The sequence below is a fragment of the Mus musculus genome, chromosome 3 (genome assembly GCF_000001635.26).
Source record: "Mus musculus strain C57BL/6J chromosome 3, GRCm38.p6 C57BL/6J".
Classification (NCBI taxonomy): Eukaryota; Metazoa; Chordata; class Mammalia; order Rodentia; family Muridae; genus Mus; species Mus musculus.
The window spans coordinates 104551146-104573046 of NC_000069.6; the positions used below are offsets into that span (position 1 = coordinate 104551146).

Consider the following 21901-nt stretch of genomic DNA (forward strand, 5'->3'; position numbering starts at 1 on the left):
TGGGCTTTCAATACTTTTGGACGTGCTGGCAAATGTGGGCCCAGCTTGGTGCTGGCTTTGAGGCAGGGTCTCACTATAAAGTCCAGGCTGAAGTCAAGTGCATCATCCCCCTACCTCAGCCCCCCAAATGCTGAGATTGCGATTGAATGACACTGTGCCCAGCATTCCATTTTTGTTATGACCGCTTCCTCCTCTGTTGCTGAATAATTTTCCCTGAAGACATTGTGATTAACCATCTGGTGGTTCTGCCCTGTAAAAGATGCATCGCAAAAAATAATACTGCTCATGGTCTTTTGTTAAAGGTTGTGCTCCTGCGGATGTCCATGGAAAAACCATTGCAAAGTCTCACAAGGAGAATACAAAACAGTCACCAAGAGCAAATGTTGGGCCAGTGAGGTAGATGTCGCAGCAGGAAAAGAACCTACCTGCCTTGCAAGTCTGACAGCTGAGTTTAATCTCCGAGATGCACAATCTAAGGAGAAAAATCACAAGTGTGGGGGCACACAAGATCCCATACTCACAAAAGCACTTCATACACACACATGCACACAATAATAATAGAAACAATAATGATGGTGGGGGGTTGGCTTTTTGGTTTGGTTGACTGGGTTTGGTTGGTTGGTTGGTTGGTTGGTTGGTTGGATGGTTGGTTGGTTGGTTGGTTAGTTGAATTGGTTTTTTAAGACATGGTTTCTCTGTGTACTCCTGATTGTCCTGGAACTCACTCTGTAGACCAGGCTGGCCTCAGACTTAGAGATGTGCCTGCCTCTGCCTCCCAAGTGCTGGGATTAAAGGTAAGCACCACCCCATCTGGTAACAAAATGTCTTTTAAAATATATACATATATTGCAAATACTTAAAGAAAGCTAATTTGAAAATGAAGTACTGCCTTACAAATGGACTTTTTAGGGGATGGGTACCTACTACCTTTAAACTCCTAAGAGGCACTGTTTACAGTAGACAGTGTCGGGGCATGTCTAATGATCTTTGCTTATAAAAGAATAGTCATGATATAACTATCAGCACATGAACACAGGACCAGAAGAGTTAGCACTACTATTCACATTTCTAGTCTGGAACACAGCAACCTGACAAAGCCTTTTCCTAAGCTTTGACTCCTAGAAGGTTTATGTAATATTAGATGGGCTTTTGTATTCTGAGGGTAAGAGATTGGTTAACAATCCTCGGGACCTTTATATACTAACTTAGCTTCTTAAGGCACAGGGAGCCTGCTGTAGCTTTTCGCTGACACATTACAGTTTTGACCCTAGAATATATATTAGAAAAATTTAACTTTGAAATGTGTTTTATAATTTTATAAAATATCATCAGTTGAGCTGGACTCAGTGTCACAGGCCTTTAATCCTAGAATTCAGGAGGCAGAGGCACATGGATCTCAAGTTTGAAGCCAGCTTGGTCTATATAGTGAGTTCCAGGTCAACTTGTTCTATCTTAGTGAGTTAAGTCACTCTATAGTAGGCAGTTTACCCAGCAAGGCCCTAGGTTCCATCCCTAACAAGGAATAAATAGAAAAGGAAAAAAAAACCACCCTCAGGGACTCCAGGATGACTGGATCCTTGAGGCTGGGAGTTGTTCATAACTGGTTGGCTAAGAAACAAATAGCAAACCTTCCTTTCTACTTCGTGATCCAGTAGGAATCCCTAGAAAGTGGGGCCCAAGAACAACAAATTAAGCATGGAGTTTAGTAGGGCAGTAAGAGGCCAGGGAATGGGAAAACTTTTCAGGAGATACAGGGTCCCGGATACTTTCAAAGGAATCCATTTCCGGATCTTCAATATTCCTTTGTGCTTTTCTGTAAAACTGATGTCAGTATAGAGGTCTGCAATCCTGTGCTAACACCTCTCATCTCGTTTTCTTAATTTCTCTTAACAACAACAACATCTACTTCTTACCCCCCAGCTTCCTAACCCCCATCCTGCTAAGGATGCCCAGCTATATTGCTGAATGTAAAGCCTTCTCATGCCATAATTTTTGTTGTTGTTACTGTTTAGAGACAGGGTTTCTTTGTGTAGCCCTAGCTATCTTGGAACTCATAGACCAGGCTGACCTCAAACTCAGAGATCTGCCTGCCTCTGCTATTCAACTGCTGGGATCAAAAGCATGAGCCACCACACCTGGCTTTCTTCCACTATTCTCTTTATTTCTCTTCTCTTCTCTTCTCTTCTCTTCTCTTCTCTTCTCTTCTCTTCTCTTCTCTTCATTCTCTTCTCTTCTTTCTCTCTTCCTTTCTTTCTTTCTATCATCTATCTCTTTCTTTCTTTTTAAAATTTATATATTTGCTGTTGTAATCGTTGCCTTCTGTTGTTTGAAACAATGTCTCACTAAGCAGCCCTGGAGGGCTGCGACCTGTCTGTGTAGCCCAGGCTAGCTTCAAAGTTACAGCAGTCCTCAGTCTCTGCCTCCTGAGACCTAGGATTACAAGTGAGCCCTCACTCCCAGCCTCAGTTATTTTCAAGGAACCATAAACACTGACTTGCTTTTCCCATACCTTTATGAGACAAATTACCAATAAAATTTCATGATCTAAGAAGTGAATTGTGGGGTGGGCTCAGCAGAGGAAAGTACTTGCCTTGAAATCCTGATGGCTTAAGGCTTAATCTTCAGAACCCAATAAAGGTAGAAAGGGGGCCAGCTCCACAAAGTCGTCTACTTACTGTGTGTGTTTGCGGTGGGGGTGGGGGAGTGCTACCATGGCACATATGGGCCATGGGAACCGGACTCAATTGTCACACTTGGCAGCAAGTACCTTCACCTGATGAACCACCTCATAGCTCCTAGGTTTTTGTGGGGTTTTGTTTGTTTTGTTTTGTTTGAGACAGTGGGAGAAATGTGCTATTTTGTTTTGCTTTGTTTCTATCAAAGGAGGCTTGACCAATGTAACATAAATTCCCACCTCCCAACACCCCCCCCTGCTTTTAATCCTCCACCTCAGAACAGTTGTATGCAAATCTTTCCATCCCTCTCCCTCCCACCCCCACCCCCCCAAACCCGTAAAACTTTTGTTTGTACAAGGCCTCCCTACCGCTCACCCCCAGAACCTGTTGGCCTTCTCCCTGGCCCTTCTTTTCTTTTCTGCAGATTCTTTCAAAATTAGTCAGTTTCAAAAGATCATGAGGTGGGATTCCAGCCCACAGGGAAGACAGTCAGTTACCACCTGCATGAGGATAAATAAGACCCAGGTGAGCTCTGCCCCTGGGCGTTTGCTAGCGCGTTCGGTTGTGTGTACCCTTTTTGAAAGAAATCTGCCTGGCTGAGCTACATCTGCTTTGTGTGGTTTTTTTTTTGGTGGGACACCAAAATTATTCTTTGTTTCTAACATGGACATCAAGCACACTGTATAACCAAGGCTGTCCATGAGTTCTTTTTTCTCCTGCCTCCACCTCTCAAGTGAAGATTATAGGCACCACTACATCTAGTTTCAAAACTTAAAAAAAATAAATTAAAAAAATACAAGAGCAAAAATGTGTGAAAACTGAAGCTATAGACTGGGAGGAAACAGAATGGCCAGGACTTGCCTTTCCCACAAAGTCCCACTGTGTGGTTTATCCAGAACTGGGCCAAAAGAGTCTACCGTTTCTTCCTCCCCAGTCCTGGCTAGCAGCACAGGTCACTCCCAGCAGAATGGAAGAGCATCAGGTGAGAGCTGAACCCTAGGCACTCTTGGGCAAGGGACTAAGCTTCTCTGGGCCACCCTTTCTAATTTATAAAATGGAAATTATATGCGTTGTTTCTTTCTTTCATTATTACCATATTTGCTTGTTTAGAACTTTTTTTTTTTCTCGAGACAGGGTTTCTCTGTGTATCCCTGGCTGTCCTGGAACTCACTTTGTAGACCAGGCTGGTGTCGAACTCAGAAATCCGCCTGCCTCTGCCTCCCAAGTGCTGGGATTAAAGGCGTGTGCCACCACTGCCCGGCTTTAGAACTTTTGAAATAGGATCTCATTGCTGGCCTGACTTTCATTACGGAGCTCGATTGGAACTCAAAACAATTCTTCTGCCTCGGCCTCCTTAGCTGCTGTGCCGGTTCATCCCCAGATGAACCATTTATCTAAACTTTCCTCTTGTCATCTCCTCCAGCCCACTCCACAGTCCAGACACACATGAGCTCCAAGAATGTTAAGGGTCTTAACACTGCCCAGCCCCACTGAAGAATGAAAATAGGCCTGTGGCAGCCAGTGGTAATTAAGCCTCACACCTGCCTGCTTACACAGCCATTCATCAGCATCAGGCGATGCTTCAGGGAGAAGTCACTGGGCAGGTACGCACACAGCACGTAACCAGAGGGGAGAAAGGAGGTGCGTGACTGAAGAAATAAACCAAGGCAAGGGTCAGGACAGGCTGAGGGTCTCTAGGTTTTGTTTGTTGTTTTTGGTTTTTTTTGTGTTTGTTTGTTTGTTTTGTTTTGTTTTTGTTTTTGTTTTTCCAAACAGGGGTTCTCTGTAACAGCCCTGACTGTCTTGGTCTCTGTAGACCAGGCTGGCCTCCAGCTCACAGAGCTCTGCCTACCTCTGCTACTCAACTGCTGGGGTTAAAGGCCTGCGCTGCTACGCCCTGCAGAGGGTCTCTTTTTTAGCTTTGGCACCTTTCTCTCTGTTCCTCCTGCCCTTCACCTTGCCTCCTGTTTTGAGTATTCTAACTTACCTCCTTCAGTGCACCCCTCCCTGCCAAGTCTTTCTTTCCCCACTGTGAGGTGGTCCCCCCCCCCCCAGTCCTGCCAGACTCACAGGTTTAAAATGAGAGGAGGTTCACTTTCCCTAAGTCAGAGAGGTAGCATTGCACTACAAAAATACCTGTCCGAGTTCATACATGTCCTATCGTTCTTCCAAATATTTCTTCAGGGCTGGCTGGAGAGATGGCTCAGCAGTTAGGAGTACTAACTGCTCTTCCAGAGGTCCTGAGTTCAATTCCCGGCAAGTACATGGTGGCTCACAACCATCTGTAGTGGGATCTGATAACCTCTTCTGGTGTGTCTGAAGACAGCGACAGTGTACTCAGATACATAAAATAAAGTAATTTTGGGTTGTTTTTTTTTTTTTTTTTTTTTTTGCTTTTTGAGACAGGATTTCTCTGTGTAGCCCTGGGTATCCTGGAACTCACTCTGTAAACCAGGCTGGCCTAGAACTCAGAAATCTGCCTGCTCTGCCTCCAAGTGCTGGGATTAAAGGCATGTGCCACCACTGCCTGACCAATATAAATAATTCTTTAAAAAATTTTTTTTTCTTCAAAACACAGAGGTGGGCAGGAAGGCAAACTTCTGTAATCCCAGCACTTGGGAAGTGGAGACAGGAGAATTGAGAGTTCAGGACTGGCGTCAGCTACGTTAGCCAGTTTCAGGCCAGCTTGGATTGCATGAGACCCTGTTGGAAAAAAAAATTTAGACATTTTGTTGTTGCTAGTTTTGCTGATTCACTTATTAATTTGTCTTTAAAGTCAGGCACAGAGTAAGAAATGCATCTGATACCATTCCAATCCTGTATCATAAATTATAGCCCAAACCTGAATTATAGTTCCTGCTTGAAGCATTCCTAACCCTACCACAAACCATACAGAAATTTCAACATCAAAACACCAGTTATGACCTGCTAAATTGATGATGCAACCTAGGACTCATTTTGTAGCTTTTCCTGTAACTGGGCTCAGAGGAAAGGGTTTTGTTGCAATTTCAAATTTGGGGGTGATGCAGCTAGGGGGAATTGGGATGATGAGGTCTTCCAGGCTGGTCTCAGACTTGCACAATCCCACTGCCTCAAGCCTTCTCAATGTGTAGACTGCGGGTGTGCCACTGCACCCAGGAGGAAGACTTCTCCAGTGTAACAAGTATCACATTACAAAAACACTGGGTCCTCTTTTCTTTTTCCTTTCTAAGATTTTATTTTTATTTTATGTATGTGAGTACACTGTTGCTGTTGCTGCCTTCAGACAACCAGGAGAGGGCATCAGATTCCTTTACAGATGGTTGTGAGTCACCATGTGGTTGCTGGGAATTAAGCTCAGGACCTCTGGAAGAGTAGCCAGTGCTCTTAACCACTGAGCCATCTGTCCAGCCGTGGGTCCTCATTTATACGTGTTCTATCATTCTTCAATTTTTTTTCCAAAACACAGAGATGGACAGGAAGACAAACTCCTGGAATCCCGACACTTAGGAGGTGGAAACAGGAGAATCTCAATTTCAGGACCAGCCTTGGCCATATTAGCAAGTTTCAGGCCAGGACTGCATGAGACTTTGTTAGAAAAAATATAGAAAAGAAACAAACCAAAGCTGGGCGGTGGCAGCCTACACCTTTAATCAGAAGCAGAAGCAGGCAGATCTCTGAGTTCTAGGCCAGCCTAGTCTACAGAGTGAGTTCCAGGATGGCCAGGGCTACAGAGAAACAGTATCTTGAAACACTGAGAGAGCTGGGAGGAGGAAGAGAGGGAGAAGGAGAGAGAGGAAGAAGGGAAGGAGGAAAGGAAGGAAGGAAAGGAGGGAGGGAGGGAGGGAGGGAGGGAGGGAGGAAGGAAGGAAGGAAGGAAGGAAGGAAGAGGAAGTAGGAAGGAAGAGGAAGGAAAACAAAACACATATGATACCCTCTCCAGGTGGTCCTGCCTGGAAATGTAGGCAGGGCTGTCTCTGCTCACTAAGGTGGTGTGTTGGGTGAGAGGCAATGAGGGGCAGCTGAGGGATGAGAACTCTAATAGAATCCAGATAGGAGCTGCAGAGTTTGGACCTGCAAGCTCAGTGTGTTTAGGATGGAGCCCTGTGGACATTGAGGAGTGAAGCCTGCGGACTCCAAAGTTGTGATTCAACCAACACCATGTGTTAGAAAGATAGTCTCATGCAGTCCTGGCTTGAAACTTGATAATATAGCCCAGGCTGGTCCTGAACTCGAGATTCTCCTGTCTCTACCTCCCAAGTGCTGGGATTACAGGAGTTTGCCTTCTGGCCCATCTCTGAGTTAAAAAAAAAAAAAAAGAAGAATGATAGAACGTGTACAAATGAGGACCCAGTGTTTTTGTAATGTAATACTTACTACACTGGAGAAGTTTTCCTGGTGGGTGCAGTCAGTGGCCCATGCCAGTGATCTAAGCTTTGTAAGGGAGGGGCTCGAAGAGAGGCCACACCTTCCAAGTGCCCAGGGCTATGTGCTTTTAAAGGGTTACAGAACAAACAGTAGCAGGTGAGACACAAGCAGGTAGCCTGTCTTCTCCTGCTGCACAGGATGATGAAGTGAAGAAGCTTTGATCCATGGGGCATCGGTGGTTAACCTCAGGAGAGTTTGTCCAAATGGTTGGAGCCTGGCCCCGGCTGGCTGCCTTTCCTGTTTCCTGTCTTAGAAGTTCCGGGCTTTGCTCCCCTTCATTCCCTCTAGCCACCTCCTTCTTCACTCTCCTCTCCTTCCCCCCCCCCCACCCCTTCCTTCCTTTTTTACTTTTCCTCTCTCCATTAGCAAACTGGTGATAATTCTTTTATCACATCCCAGATCTTATACTAGTGTCTATAGATGAGATCCAAAAGGAAATCTCTTGAGAAACCTCTGCCCATGGTGAACAGCTTGAAACCAGGTTGTCACATGGCTGCACAGAGCTTTATTGCTGTGTGAAGTTGAGGTGACAAGCTAATGCCCAGTAGCCTCTGTCTGCAGAGAGGGTGATGAGTATACTCCGTGGGCTGAGACTTTAACTGAAGGAAGGACCGGGAAGGGTGTCTCCACTAGAGACCATGCCCCAGCTAGAGACTGCCTTGCTTCACCATTTACGGTTTGCGCAAAGAGCTCCTGGCTGATTGTAGGGAACCATCTTCCAAATATTCACTCATGTTCAACTCCTGTCTGTAGAACATGCTTAACGTAGAGAAAGCTACCTATTCCCACCTGACTGAACCAGTTTCCTAGGTAATAGCCATCAGGCTTGGGCAGAGACTAAGCCATACTTACTAGCTCATTCTTGCATTGTTTTTTTTTTTTTAAATTAGGGTATTTATTTTGAATTATGTACATTGGTGTTTTGCCTGCATATGAGTATGAGAGAACTGGACTTACAGACAGTTGTGAACTGCTTTGTGGGTCCTGGGAAATGATCCCAGGTCCTCTGGAAGAGCAGCTGAGCCATCTCTCCAGTCCCCATTCTTGGATTTTTAAAAAATTTATTATAATACTATAATGGAGGTAAAATGATTTTGTTTTCTTTGATTCTTATTGAAATTAAGGAACCCAATATTAAAATCATGTTCTATTAAAAAAAAAGAAGAAATTAAGGGACCCAATAAGTCTGCTCACTATCTACTGATAAGTAATATTTGAAAAGAACTCGAAGTTGGCACAAGATATTCCAAGACCAAGTTCTCAAGACATAGATTTATTTGCCCTAGAGGGACAAAAGGCAAGGAATAAGAAACAGGAGATAGTGGCTGAGAAAGAAAAGGAAAGGAACCAAGGAGACAGGGAAGGGATATTTGTCCCTAGGGGACAATGGACTGCCTTTGAATAAAGAGGAGACAGACATGTCCCATAGACAAATGGAGGTTTATAAAGGTAAAAGGGGATGGGGTGTTTAATGTTAAGTGGGCATGTTAATTAGGGTAGTCAAAGGGGACTTTTGATTGTTAGACTTCAATACTTTGATAGCTGGACCTTGGTGGTCAGCCTCAGAGGAAGGAAGAGAATAGACCTTGATGGCTAGCCTTAGGAATACAGTATAAGGGTTTTTAGCAAGGAAGAAGGAATGGGGAAAGGGCAAGGCCTGCCAGAGTCATGTTTGCCATGCTCAGCCAGCTAGAATCCCTTCGGTATTGTCAAAAGAGAAGCTTTGTAAAAAAAAAAAAGAAAGAAGAAGGAGGAGGAGGAGGAGGAAGAGGAGGAGGAGGAAGAGGAGGAGGAGAGAGAAAGAAAGAAAGAAAGAAAGAAAGAAAGAAAAGGGAAAAGAAAAGAAAAGAAAAGAAAAGAAAAGAAAAGAAAAGAAAGGATATATATTTAATCTTCATGGGTGTGTTACCTAGACTTGTTACTTTCAAGACTGTTGTCTTGAAAAAGGGAGACTCTGAGGTCAGGTGTGGTGGACCAAGCCGGCACTGGCAAGGCAGAGGCAGAAGGATCTTTGTTAGTCCAGGATCTATGTGCTCCAGGACAACCAGGACTACATTAGAGACCTTGTCTCAAACAACAGCAAAAAGAAACACCACCACCACCACCACCACCCCCCAAAAAAAAGAGAAAAGGGAAGAAAGTAGCAATGGAAAGGACACTGTCCTACTTAGCTGGCACTTTTATTGTGCTAGAGCCTTCTCCTCTTCTCCTATGCTCCTCGGCTCTGGAGAAGTAAGGTTCCGGAGGAAAGGACCCAGGCCTTACTTCCTCAAAGCAAAACAAACCAGGACAACCAGGCAGAGCATGAAGCTTGAACTACACCCCTGAAATATCAGGCCTCCAAAACAGATCTTGGAAGGAGGACCCTAAAGTGAACAAAAATTGTGTCAAAGCCACGTTGTACGTTCTTGGTGGTCATGTTGAAAACAATTTCTCTCCAGTCACAGACAGATCAGGATGGCATTAGGGAGCCACATGCATAGCTGCGGTAGAGTGCGGTGACTTTGTCCACCCTCTTCCTTCCCAGGGGGACAGCAGACTTCATCCAGATCAGAGTGCTGTTTGGCTCACACTTCATCTCAGCTAAAAATACCCGAGGTCTTTCTAGTTTATTTCAACCTGACTCAAATTTCGTAACAAAACGCGTATTATGGTTGAACATGTTATAGATCTGTAATTCTATCACGGAGAAGCTAAGGCAGGAGGGCCAGGAGTTCTAGGAGAGCCTGAAATTCTCAGGACTCATGTTCCATTCACAAAGCCGTTGGCAGTACTCAAACTTTCAACTGATGCTAATTAATACCATCACTTGACAGTAGGGTGGTGTGTGTGTGTGTGTGTGTGTGTGTGTGTGTGTGTGTGACTGTTAAGCCACATCCTAATCCCAGGATTAAAACACACACACACACATAACCTCATATACACAGAATAACTAAAAGAATTATTTTATTTCACAAGATTCAGAAAATAAAGGGAGTAATAAGAAGCAGAAATTGACATCTAAGGATCCTCTCTCCAGAATCCGTATCTGTCCATCCTAAGGACAGCTTTGTTCTCAGCTGAGTTGGCAGGCAGCTTCAAGCATCAGACTGAAGGGAAGAAAGCCCAGAGTGGCTCCATCCCCACTCTTCCTTTCTCCCTCACCCACTTTCCCCTCCTTCTACCTTTTTTAACTCTGGGTCAAACGGGAGCCTTTCTCCTAGGGAAGCGAGAATGGAATTACAGGTGTTAATGGAGGTTTGAGAACACTTCCGTCCATTTCAAAAGAGCCCAATAGAAGCTGTGAATTGCTTTTAGGCTACCCCCCACCCCCACATATTTGTTTTGTGTAGGATCCCATCCATTGTTGTGGCAGGCCTGGTTATCTTAGGGGGAAAGAATGAAGTATTTAGTGGTAAGCACTGAGACCCAGAGGAGAGCTATTAGTGATAAGGAGAACCGGAATTTGTAATTTTATCTCAGGGAATATTAAGAGTGTTGTGGGTGCAGCCCAGCGGTAGAGTATTTGCCTAGCATGCCTGTGAAGTGGGGAGGTAGGGATAGGAACAGTCAGGCCACAGCACGGAGCTAAGGCTTTCTGACCCTTGAGTAATATTTACACAGAGAGTCATTTTGTATTACAAGGAAGGCTACCTGGTCTTTGGTAGCTAGGTCTCCAACTTAGAAGTGGTACTTTCCACAAATTATACTAATAGCCTTGATTTACCGTGGGAACCTGAAGACAGAGGATGAAAATAATTATACCCTAGGCCCATGGGGACTCACAGAGACTGGGCCACCAATGGGGGGGGGGGGTCAGGCAGAAGCTGGCAGGGCCTAGGCCCCCTACACATTTGTAGCAGATGTGCAGTTTGGTCTTCATGTGGGTCCCCTAACAATTGGAGCATGGGCTGTTTCTGACTCTGTTGCTGGACATTGGATCTTCTTGCTTCTACCCGGACTTCCTGGTTGGGCTTCAGTGGGAGACGATGTGCTTAGTTCTGCTGGGACTAGATAGATGTCCCAGGATGGGGTGGTGCCCGAGGGGGGATCCCCCTTCTCTGAGGAGAGTCTCTGTAAGTGTGGAACTGAGAGGAGAGGAGGGAGGGGGCTTTGATTGGCATGTAAAGTGAATAAAAATAAATAATTTCTTTTAAAAAGCAAGGGGGGGGGGGGGAAGAATTATAGAGCCAGGTGTGGTAGCATCCACTTGTTATCCCAGCAACTTGGATGCTGAGACAGGAGGCTTGCTTTGAGCACACAATGAGTTTGAGGCAAGCCTGAGATTCATAGTGAGACCCCATCTCCATGAAGCAAAACAAAATAAATAATGGGATGTTGAAGCCAAAGAAACACAGTTCAAATCCTGACTCGGTTCTTTGCATGAGCCACTGAACAAAGTACCAAATCTCCCTGCGCATGAGCCTTCTCGCCCATAAAGCCATAACACCTACCCCAGAGGAATGCCAATCCTATTTAAAGAGCAAGGTAGGGGCTGGCTGTGCCCCTCAGTGGCAGAACACTTGCACCCATCACAACCTAAATAAGTCGCAAGATGCTTGGCACATCCGATCTACTTGACAGATGTCATGAAACAAACTTCAAAGGGCCATTTTTCCAATTTTGGCTTTCATTATTACATAGGCACACTTGTGCCCTACCTCATCTGTTTCCCAGTTCATCCTTTCCCCCCCTCTCACCCTCTTAACTGATAGGACATTTTCGACGGTGATGAAATGCCTCAAGTAGCCAGGCATGGTGACACACGCTCGTAATGCCAGAGCCAAGGAGGGTGGCCAGCCTGGGCTATGCAGCTAAGCCAAAGCCAAGGAAGAAAGAGCAAAAGAACAGGAAGCAGTGGAGGGAGGGATGGAGGAAGGTCCTGAAACAGAAGAGGGGGTGATGAGTAGCAGGCCTGGAGGTTTGCAGTCTGTCTGTTGACTCAGGGAGGCTCACAATGGAGGGTGTTTGAACCTCTGCCCCAGAGGGGAGCCAGAGATAAAGAACAAAGGCCCCATTCTCAGGAAGCCCACTCTTTGTTCCGTCTGGAATGTCCCCATGCCTCTCACCTCACCATTCTTCCCTTGGAAAAGAATGGGCACCCACCTAAAATATGTTTGGCTAATTAAGGAAGTTGTCCCAAGACAGGTATTGGATGCAGGCTCCGTTTGGATGACCGACAGCCCGAGGAAGGCTTGGGATGCTCTGCCATTGTCCTCGCTGAGGCACCTGTCCCCACCACCTCTGCCACTGTCACATGAAAACACCTAAAGCACCATTCAATCCTGTCACACCTCATCTAAAGCATTGGGCCAGGTAGACGGCTCAGCGGGTGCTTGCTACCAGGCCTAAGGACTCAGTCCAGTCCTACCTTCACAAACATAGTTTTGCGTGTACACACACGCACCCCTGTAAAATATCCATAAATATGCATAACAGCCTCCCCAGCCCCTCCCATCCCTCCAACCCCCCCCCCCCCAGGTCTCAGCTTGTGTCCCCTAGCTCCCAATGAGAGTCAGACTGCTATCATTGTCATTGTCCCCAAGCTCATGCTGAACCCTGACTCCTCCATAGATATTTCCTCAATTCTCTCAGTAGTCTTTCTCACAAATCTTGGGGTTATGGTTCTTTATAAATTTATCTTAAACCCTGAAGAGTGCATGCAGCTACAGGAATGGTGGTACAGAGTTCAGGAGGGGGAGGCAGGGGCTCAGTCAGGGGCTAGCTTGGGTTATATAGTGAGTGCCAGGCTAACATGGGCTACATATGAAGACCTTGTCGGAAAAGGAAAGGAAAGGAAAGGAAAGGAAAGGAAGAAAAAGAAAAAAGAAAGAAAAGAGCAGGTGTAACATCACACGCAAGAAATGGTGTTGGTACTGGTGCTGTGGTCTCTGACTAAGGTTGGCGGCAAGGCTGAAGTAAGAGGATGACTTGAGGCCCGGCATTGGGGGCCAGCCTAAGCAGCAGAGTAAGAGAGTAAGTTCTCCTTTCAGGAAAAGAAAGAAAGAAAGAAAGAAAGAAAGAAAGAAAGAAAGAAAGAAAGAAAGAAAGAAAGAAAGAAAGAAAGAAAGAAAGAAAGGAAAAAGAAGAAAAGGAAAGAAAAGAAGCAAAGCAGGGCGGTGGTGGCACACGCCTTTAATCCCAGCACTTGGGAGGCAGAGGCAGGCAAATTTCTGAGTTCGAGGCCAGCTTGGTCTACAGAGTGAGTTCCAGGACAGCCAGGGCTATACAGAGAAAACCTGTCTCAAAAAAAACAAAAAATAAAAAAAGAAAGAAAAAAAGAAAAAGAAAGAAAGAAAGAAGAAAAGAAAAGAGAAAAGAGGTTTGCAGGCATGATGCATGCCTTTAATCCCAGCTCTTGGGAAGTATAGGCACAAGGATTGAGTTTGAGGCCAGCCAGGTCTACATAGCAAGCGCCAGGACTACATAATAGAGAAACCCTCTTTCAAGAAAAGAGGCCAGGCCATGGTGGCCCATGCCTTTATTCCCAGCACTTAGGAGGCAGAGGCAAGCAGCTTTCTGAGTTCGAGGCCAGCCTGGTCTAGGGAATGAGTTGCAGGACAGCCAGGGCTACACAGAGAAACCCTATCTTGAAAAAGAAAGAAAGAAAGAAAGAAAGAAAGAAAGAAAGAAAGAAAGAAAGAAAGAAAGAAAGGAAGAAAGAGAGAGGGGGGAGAGAGAGACTGACTGACTATTGGACTAAATTAGAGTTGAATTAATTATTGCCCACACTTATTCACTTTGTTTTTGAGACATGGAGTCCTCTAGTAGCCTAGGCTGGCCTCCAACTCATGATCAGGAAAGCACTACTAGGCCAGGTTTTGAGACCTGCTATATTTAACCCCCGCATGCCTTTCAATCAGAGCAGGCCATGTGATGAAAGACAGCTGTGACAAATTGTTGCAGGTATCTTCAGGAGGAGAAAAACATCGAATGTTAAAGCTGTGTATAATTTTGTTTTGCAGTGCATTTCTCTAGGGGCTAAATTTCCTTGCCCACTTTCTGAATCCTGTCTGAGGGGCAGGGGTGTCACTTTACCACATTAATTCTCCTCACAGTAAACTCCCTGGTGAAATAGGGCTGGTCATTTTACCATTTTACCCAGGAGTAGAAAACTGGGACTTGGAGATGAAGGGAATTGATCTGAAGGAGGCTGGAGGGAACAGGGTACGGGATCTTTAGACTGAAACACTCTAACAAAGGCTTTGCTTGCAAGTCTCCTGGTTATTTAGACTCCTCTCAGGGGCTGTTTGACAGCCCGAAGAGTAAACACCCACATTTCCTTAACTCTTATTTAAGTTATTTCATTGTTTTGCGGTGGTGTCAACTCAAAGCCTGTGCACCTGCACTGTCTAACAGTTAGAGGCTAACTGAACTACCTACCCCTGCCCCCCTCAGACAGGATTCAGAAAGCGGGCGAGGAAATTTAGTCCCCAGAGAAACGTACTGCAAGACAAAAGCATACACAGCTTTAAAATTCAATGTTTTTCTTCTCCAGAAGATACCCGCAGCAGTTTGTCACGGCTGTTTTTCATCGCATGGCCTGCTCTGATTGAAAGGCATGTGGGGGTTAAATATAGCAGCAGCAGCAGCAGCATCTGTGATGCAACCTTCTCTGGCCTGGCCAGGACAAGTCTGCGGCATTAAACTTAGGAAGGAAAGAAGGCAAGAGTGTCTCAACCCTCCAGGGCATGAAAGAGAAACTCCTTTTCCTGGCCATTTTCAGGGCAAGAGGAGAGACAGAGTATAAAGACAGGAAAGGGAGAATGGGAGGATGTTAGCCATCTGTCAGGTCTCTGGCAGTCCAGTCAGAGCCAGAACCTGGGAATCAGCAGTTTGCTGAAGTGAAGGTGGCCAGATGCCCTACCCAGGAACCACACATCACCCATTGCATTTTGCAAAGCGATCTGCCTAAAGTGGCCAGTCGCTTCGGGAGGCCCACTCCCGGCTTACTCTTTCCAAGACCTCCCTTTTCTTTCCCCCCTCCTTAAGGGAACAACTTAATAGCAGCAGTAATGAAACTTTAATTTGAAAATGGGCTGAAATGGACACACCAAATTGGCCATTGTGGCTGGAAGCTGGTGCGCAGTTCGGAGAGCGGCTGCGTGTTGCTCTCCACTGCTCTCCGTGACAGCCAGGGTGATTTAGTGGATTAAGTGTGTAAGGAGGGATGGGCGGAAGCAGCCTGTAGAGAAACTGAGCACCTTGATGGGCACAGGAAGCTTGATTTAAACTGTTATGGATTCTCTCTCCGGCTCGGTAGCAGCCCTGTTCCGTAGGTTAGCTGTAGCCTCATTTCGTGGTCAGTGTGTCTTAGAGCTCTTTCGTCAGAATCATTTTGGGTTTGTCTTGTGTTGTGTTTTTTAAGAGTCTCAACTATGGAGCCGGGTGTGGTGGCGCACGCCTTTAATCCCTGCAGAGGCAGGCGGATTTCTGAGTTTGAGGCCAGCCTGGTCTACAAAGTGAGTTCCAGGACAGCCAGGGCTATACAGAGAAACCCTGTCTCGAACACCCCCCCCCCCAAAAAAAAGAGTCTCAACTATGTAGCTCATGAACTGCTGCCTCTGTCCCCCAAGCACTGGGATTTACAGATGTGCAACCACTATGCCCAGCTTGTTGTTATTACTGCTGGCAAAGAGTGGAGGCATCTATCTATCTATTTATTTATTTACTTATTTACTTATTTATTTTGTTTTTTGAGACAGGGTTTTATTGTGTAACAGTTCTGACTCTCCTGGAATTCACTTTGTAGACCAGGCTGGCCTTGAACTCACAGAGATACACTTGCTAACTCACAGAGATACACTTGCTCCTGCCTCCTGAATGCTGGGATTAAAAGTATTTGCCACCATGCATAGCCAATTAAATTTTTTAAAAAAGAATTTCCCACTAATTCAAAAATTTAAAATGTATGTACCATACCTATAAATAAAATATAAATACAAAACATTTAAAGAGATAGTAAATGCTGTAAAACGACTTTAAAAACAAACAAACAAACAAACAGTGGCTTGAAGTTGAGTGTGTACCACGTAGCTGTAATTCTAGCCCTCAGCAGCTGAGGCAGAGGATTGCTTAGGAGTTAGAGGCTAGCCTGGGCTATTGTAGTAAGACCCTGGGTCTAATAGACAGACAGACAAACAATCAAGCAAAATATACTGGGCTGAAGTTGACTTTCAATCTTCTGTTGGCCTCTCCCTAGAGAAGCATATAAATACCTAGTGAGGTGACTTACTATAATAATAATTATTCTAGTTTATTTATATTTTGAGATGCTGTGGTATCTAGACTGGCCTTGAACTCCTGGGTTCAGTGATCCTTCTGTCTCAGCCTCTGAGGTAGCTGGGACTACCTCACGCACTGTTACGTGAGGCTTCAGTAGCAGTGTCTGTTTGGTTCTCTGTGTGTTTTATACTTTCTTCCTTCTTTCTTCTTTTGACAGAGTCTCATTATGTAGCCCAGGCTGGATTCAAACTTGTGTATCCACTTCCCTAGTGCTGAGATTACTAGTGTGGCCCCATGATGCGCCTGCCTGGCTATGCCTCAGGGTATCTGAGCAGTTCCACCCCCGAAGGACAGTCACCATCCATTCAGGTGTCTGCCCCTAGGTCCCCTTGCAGGAGGGAAGTCTTGCCTTCAGCCCTCAGCTCTCAGCCTTTACCCTGCTGCCTGGGGCAAGCTCCAGGAAAAGCTTGCCTAATTCCAAACTAGAGAATCAGAGCTCTTCTCTGGAATTCAAGCACGACTTAGAAGTCAGAGAAGTACACAGTGCACCAAATATTCTTTTTTTCTTTTTTACAGTTTATAATGTGCTGTGGGAGGCAGGAATCATATAATATAGAGCTTCATTTCGTTTCATAAATTAGTTTACTAAAAAAGACATTTGGTTTGGGGGGGAGGGTGCAAGGGCAGAGGGCAGATACGAAGGGACAGAGAGATGAGTGGGATTGGGGTATATGGTGTGAAATTCACAAAAAAAAAATCAATAAAACGTTTAAAAAACAAAACACCCCTACTTGGTTCATGTTGCACAGACTTGCCTCCCACCTTCCTGGTACTGGGATTACAGACCAGAGCCACCTTGCCTGGAAAAAGCAGGTTTTATAGAGTTCAAATTTTTATAAAATTTTATATATTTTTTAAAATTTTTATAATTTTTTTCTATTTTATAAAGTAAAAATAAATTAATAAGATTCACCCAGAGGTGGGGGGAGACAGGAAAAGGTAAGAAAAAGAAAAGGCACCATAGCCAGAGGCCCCACTGCTCTGCCTGAGACTCATTCTTGCCCTTTTCTCTTTTCTGGTCTTCGCATCTGCTGGGGAAGGAAGGATGACCTGGAATTCTGTCCAAACCGAAGCTCAGGGCAGAGCAGTGTGTCAAAGGTCACCGAGGCAAAAAGTAGGCCAGCGAGGAGCAGAAGCACTTCCTCCGACCACTGACCACCACCAGGGTCCCAAGGGAGGAAGAGGAATCCCCAACCCTTCACTGCCTGGCGCCAGGTCACATAGCCGTCACACCACCTTAATTCTGGTCCTAAGCCAGGTAAGTTGTCTGTTTCAACAAGATTTGTGTGCTGGTGGGAGACGAGGAAGAGCAGAGGTAATGAGAAGACACGTGCACAATGACCTGCTTAGATTAGATAACGTGGTTGAGGGGTGCTTGGTAAGCAGAGATTTTTAAGTGACAACTTCACAATGCAAAGTCAAAAGGGAAGGGGCAAGTGGGCTGGGAAAGGACGGAACCCCAGGAGGCCATCATGCTGGTCCAACATCCAACCCTATATCTCTCTGCTCAGTTTATCATCTACTCATTCTGGATTTTTGGAGACAAGAGTCTTGAGGTAAATCTCCTTCTCTCTGTCCCAGATTTGAGGATTACATGCTCTCACCTCTAGAGCTGCTTCTAGAATCAAGTCTATAACAATGCACAAATAAATAGCCAGGTGGCAGTGGTGTCAGCCTTCAATCCCAGAATTTGGGAGGCTGAGTTAGAGGGTAGCCTGGTCTACTCAGTGAATTCTAGGATAGCAAGGGATACACAGAGAACTCCCTGCTTCAATAAACAAACAAATAAATAAACGAATCACAGCGAATCCCTGTCTCAACAAACAAACAAAAATAAGTAAATGAAGAAGGGGGTAGTGCTTCATGACTTTAATTCCAGGACTCAGGAGGCAGAGGCAGGTGGATCTCTGGGAGTTCAGGTCAGCCTGGTCTACATATCAAATGCCAGAACAGTCTGCTACTCCTTCTCAAAAAGAAAAAAAAAAAAAAAAAAAGCAATTTCCTCAGGACTCTCTCCACCATACAGCATCCACGGATGCTGATTCAGCCTAAAAGGGCTCCAACTGCTAAAGTGTCTGTTCTTCACATGATATGAGCTGAGAAGTGTGGAATGCGCTGATGCTGGCCCCAAATGCTGGCCCTGAGACATCTCCACCAGTTTGATACCCCTTCATGTACCTAGCTGGAAGTTCCTTCCATGTGGGGCTGTGAGAGAGTGTAAGCCTCACACCTAAACAAAGACTGGGGCTACGCCTTGGTAAAGTGCTTGCCTAGTGTGCTTGAAGGACTAGGTTCAAAACAAAGAAAGAGAATTGACCAAAATTGCCTAATGTAATTATATATCTAGAGAATATAATTGGAGACTAGAACACAGTTTTTAAATTATTATTTATAATATTTGGTACTTTTAAAAAACTATTCCTATATAACATGGGAATTAAATTTAAAATAAAAAGTATATTTGCTATGTAGAAAAAGGGAGATCCTTCTGGTCCCAGTGGAAGAGAAATCACCTAGCTTTGCAGAGACTTGAAGTACCAGAGTAGGGGGAAACCCAGGGGGCCCCCACCTGCTCAGAGAAGAAGGGGAGAGGGCAGAAGGATGGTGGAAGTGGGTGACTGGGAGGGTGCAGTGAGCAGGATATAAAGTGAATGAGTAAAAAGTAATTTTTTTTTTAAAAAGTGAGATCCTGAAAACTGAGGTTTCATAGTCTCTGATGATGTATGCCAGTAATCTCAGCTACTTAGAAGGCTGAGGCAGGAGGATTACAGGATCAAGACTAGTAGTTTGGGTGGTAGAGTGAGACCTTGTCTTAGACACCACCAACAATAAAACCCAAAGTGAGTTCAAGATCTGTCTTGAACTTATCTCAAAATAAAAACATCCTTTAAAAAGTGGGTGGTGGTGGATGCACAGCTCAGTTGAGGGAGTACCTGAGAGCAGGGACAAAGCCCTGGATTCAACCCTCAACACCATTGAAATGAAACAAAACCTTCAATGATCCCTGGAAAGAGCCTGGCATAGATTATCCAAACATGTTTTATGAACACGTAAACTAACTGACCCTAACTGCCAACGTGGGCCCACTAAGGGCAAGTTCATCCACTCAACAAATATTTATTGTGTGCCTTTTAGGTTCCAGTCGTTGGAAGAAGAAACAAGAATGAGATAGAAACAAAATATGCCAGTTCCCGTCCCTTGGCCAGAAGACAGATATCAGAGGTCCCAGCAGAATTACAAATGCTGAGAAACCCCAGGGTTGTCTGTGAACTCAGCAGAAGGAGCTGCAGTGTCTCAGGGGAAGACCGCCTTAAGCATCTGTGAGGAGGGAGCGCTTACCCTGAGCCCTAAAGAACAAGCGGGGCTCAGGCAGGAGTGTGCAGCGTGCTGCAGACAAAACCTGAAAATACAATAGTAAAAGAAGGGCCGAGGCAGCGGCAAGCTGGCCCCACTGAGAGATGGAGAGAGGCTGCAGGTCCTTGAACCATCCACAGGAAAGACTGAGACCTTAGGCCCGGCAGGGTGGGGCACACCAGTGAGCTCAGCACCGAGGAGGCTGAGTTGGGAGGATCAGGAGTTCCAGGCCAACTTGGGCTACACAGAAGAGAAAGGATAAAAAGGAAGTTTGAGAGAATGGGAAATAAGAAGGAAGGGAAGGAAGGAGGGAGAGAGAGAGGAAAGGCAGGAGGAAGGGAGGAAGGAAAGAAGGGAGGGGGAGAGGGAGGAAAGAAGGAAGCCCAAACAGCAGCAACAGAAAGCAGAGATCTCACAGGGCAGAGGTAGCAGAGGTGGCAGAGGTGGCAGAGGTGGCACACATCTTTCTTCCCAGTACTCAAGACCAGCCTGATCTACAAAGTGAATTCCAGGCAGCCTGCACAGAGAAACCCTGCCTCCGACAAAAACAAACAAACAAACTAACAAACTAAAAAACAAAAAACAAAATAACACAGAGCTCTCATCTATGCAGGCAAACTCTAAAAACTCTGTCAATTCATGGGTGTTTGCTGACCATCTTCCTCATGTGTGGGCTTCAAGTCTCACTTAAAGGCAGACTTGGTGGTGCATCTTCTTGCACCAACGTGCTTGTGATTAACACACTTCAAGGCCCTAACTGCTCCAGCTGTGGTGCCCTTTCTCTTACTCACTACAGATGTGCTGGCCTTCCTGTGTCCAGCAGGCTGCACCTCAGCTATCTCCTTATGTGTAACGCATCTTCCAGGCGCCCCTGTCCCTTCTAAAGTGGTCCATCCCTCATTCATCTCTGAGTGGTTTCTTCCTTTCAGCTCCCCCTGCACGGAGGTAAAAGTAATCGAAATCACTTCATTTTGTTTATACTTGAAATCATCTAAGAAATAAACACTATGAAGATGTGAACCTGGTGTTTTGTTCATAATTCTCACCCCCCCCCCAGGCATGGGCCACCATGCCCAACCTGTAAGTGAACAGAATGAGCTGCACAAGTAAATGCACACTGAGAGAAGCACTAGACACCTGTAGTATAAGCTCTCTGAACAATTTTGTCCAAATAATGTTAGTTAGTACACTGATATTTAACTGGACAGAGATCTCTCGACTCTTGCTGATACCAAGTCTGGGTGTTTCTGTCAAACAGCTAAAAGTCAATAATTCATGTAAACAGAAAGTGTTGCAAGCGTCTGAATTCTGGATGGCACAAAGCAGGGCATGGTGGGAGGCTTCCGATGCCACAGGACCTGAGAGTCCATGAGCCTCAGAGTGGGGAATGGCTTGGGGGGAGCCCGTCATCCAACAAGTTAACTCCGAGCAACAAGAGTGAATGAACTCCCCCTGTGCAAAACGAGGAAAGGAACAAAGAGGATGTTGAAGAGAATAAAGTAGACAGGTAAACGATAGAAAAGGCTTTCCAGGCTGGAGAGAGAGCTCCAGCTGCTCTCCCAGAGGACAGGGTTCAATTTCCAGCACCCATGTGACAGCTCACAACTGTCTGTAACTCCAAGACCTGACACCCTCTGCAATAAAACTCCTCTCCTCAACCGTCATTCACAAGGCTGTGGAGTAAAGGGTGTTTTCATGTGCTGCTATCGAAATATAAAGTATGATATAGTCTTTTAGAAAGCAGTGTGGCAATGGCTTTTATTTGTAAACCGTCACCACACCTTACCCAGTAATTTTAGTCTTGTTGATAACACCTTCAGCTGGGCCGTGGTGGCCCATGCCTTTGGTGCCAGCACTTGGGAGGCAAAAGGCAGGTGGATCTCGAAGAGTTTGAAGCCAGCCTGGTCTGCAGAGTGAGTTCCAGGACAGCCAGGGTTGTTATACAGAGAAACTCTATCTCCAAAAACAAAACAGTACAACAATCAAACCACCAGACAAGCAAACAGCAACCTCAGTTTTAACAAAACTATTGGAGTAACCATACATAAAACATATTAACCATACCAACATTTTACATAGCAACACTCAGAGAGATTGCAAAAACAGGTTGAGTGTCTCATATCCAAAATGCTTCGATTTCCTCCTAGAAGTCCAGGAGAACATTTCTTGTCTCTTTTCTTTTTTGGTTTTTTCAAGACAGG

At 45.3% G+C, this 21901-nt stretch overlaps 1 long non-coding RNA gene across 2 annotated transcripts; it reads left to right on the forward strand.

Annotated features, from left to right (window-relative positions):
- Positions 1-4240: 4240 nt before the first annotated feature.
- On the forward strand, positions 4241-20226 carry Gm34490. 2 transcript variants are annotated; one of them, XR_375933.3, is made up of 3 exons: positions 4241-4279; positions 17387-17604; positions 19482-20226. It is a non-coding gene; the product is annotated as a predicted gene, 34490 (long non-coding RNA). The 2 variants fall into 2 exon arrangements; XR_001784064.2 differs by having other exon boundaries at positions 4243-4279; positions 17391-17604.
- The last annotated feature ends 1675 nt before the right edge of the window (positions 20227-21901 follow it).